The following is a 1682-nucleotide window of genomic DNA, read 5'->3' on the forward strand; positions in this document are numbered from 1 at the left end:
AAATTTATTATAATTAACTATTTATTTTATTTTTTATAATTTGATGCATTTATTTTATACTTTACTTACCTGATACATTCTTCGTGCTGTCAATGTCACCATCTCATGCTCAGGAGTGCAGTTATTAGCTGTGTTAAGAAAATGTGCTGTCACTACGATGAAACTTCGTGTCGAGTTAGTAAGAGTTAGGGTGAGATCTATAGTGCGCACTTGGACTTTGCTCAGACTTTACTTACGAAAAACACTAAGGTTAAACTATGATTTAGTATATTTATAGACATTTTAACGGTGAGATTAAGCTAAGCTCAAGCTAAGACAGAAATTGATGTTTCATTTCATGCAATACCTTCTTTATTATCCTTTAAAAAAGTAAAGAATGGTTATAGTTAAGTCTGAGCAAAGTCTAAGTGCGCTCTATAGATCTCACCCTTAATATATCACTTGTTAAAGCAATATTATTTATCTCACTTAATTTTTGTTTTAAAATGGCTTTGGTATCGTTGTTCCATGAGGCCAGTTATCTGGAATGAGAAATGAATAATAAAATAACATTTAAAAATAAAAAGGATAAGATAATAATTTAATATTATAGTTCGCTTACAGTAGTTCGTGATGGAATTTTATAGCGTGGACAAATGACGCTCATAAATCTTTTCAATCCTGATTTTTCTACACAAGATAGAGGCATGTTGTTTTTGCAAATCATGTTGATCAAAGCTTGATTTATTTGGCTAGTTTTATGACCCCCTGCTAAATTGAGAAAAATAATAAAATTAGAACATCCTCATAGAACTAAAATGTAAACAATACAGTAATCTAATATAAAAAAAAAATACCTTCATAGCTTGAACTTCTTTCAAACATATCTATGAGTGTAGTCTGTTTCCACAAGTCTTTACTCTGACCATCTTTGGAGGATTCAGTCTGAAAAAAATTATTGAATATTTTGTATATATTTCATTACACTTGTCGTCATAAATAGTATTAAGGTTAAGTAAAAACACCAAAATTTTAATTTATCGATATCGATACTTTTAGTAATTACACATCATTAATTGACTGGTTATTGGTTATGAACAATTGATATTTAGATTCTAAAGCTACGTTTGATCTTTCACAAATAAAATACTTACACCAGTATCATCGTAAATCGCAATTTCAGACAATTCCATGAAGTTATTTTCTATCTCAGCAGGTTTATTAGTATTGGTAATAGTTGAATTAGTAGACGAAACAGGTGAACTAGTTCTTGTTATTGGTGTAATATTCACTTCACTTGACCTTGAGTTTTTAATTTTAAGTTGCAAAAACGCATGGTGATGCTTATTTTTAAGATGTGTAGATAAATTCGTCGTATTGCCACTGGTTTTATATATTTTCACACACACATTACATGAAACGTTTTGTCTGTCTATTTTTTTGAAAAAGTTCCATACAACACTAGACATGACTGGAATGCTCGAATTATTTTGTTCACATACGTGAATTAATTATTGATTTAATTAGTTAGATTGTTTGAGAACTATAATCAACTCAAATGCAGGCAGAAATACGCTCGCGTTGAGGTTATAATACGGATAACAGACGGACGGATAGTTGAAGCACAGACACTGACACTGAAATGACATTGACAGACAGAGTTGCCAACTTAAAAGCCCACTTAAGTACCAAGTAAGTGTCTT

At 30.6% G+C, this 1682-nt stretch overlaps 1 long non-coding RNA gene across 1 annotated transcript; it reads right to left on the reverse strand.

Annotated features, from left to right (window-relative positions):
- Nucleotides 1-709: 709 nt before the first annotated feature.
- On the reverse strand, nt 710-1287 carry LOC125058616. Its single transcript, XR_007118458.1, has 3 exons — nt 1134-1287; nt 837-924; nt 710-750 (listed from the first exon to the last, which is right to left on the reverse strand). It is a non-coding gene; the product is annotated as an uncharacterized LOC125058616 (long non-coding RNA).
- Nucleotides 1288-1682: the final 395 nt, after the last annotated feature.

The sequence above is a fragment of the Pieris napi genome, chromosome 18 (assembly GCF_905475465.1).
Source record: "Pieris napi chromosome 18, ilPieNapi1.2, whole genome shotgun sequence".
NCBI classification, from domain to species: Eukaryota; Metazoa; Arthropoda; class Insecta; order Lepidoptera; family Pieridae; genus Pieris; species Pieris napi.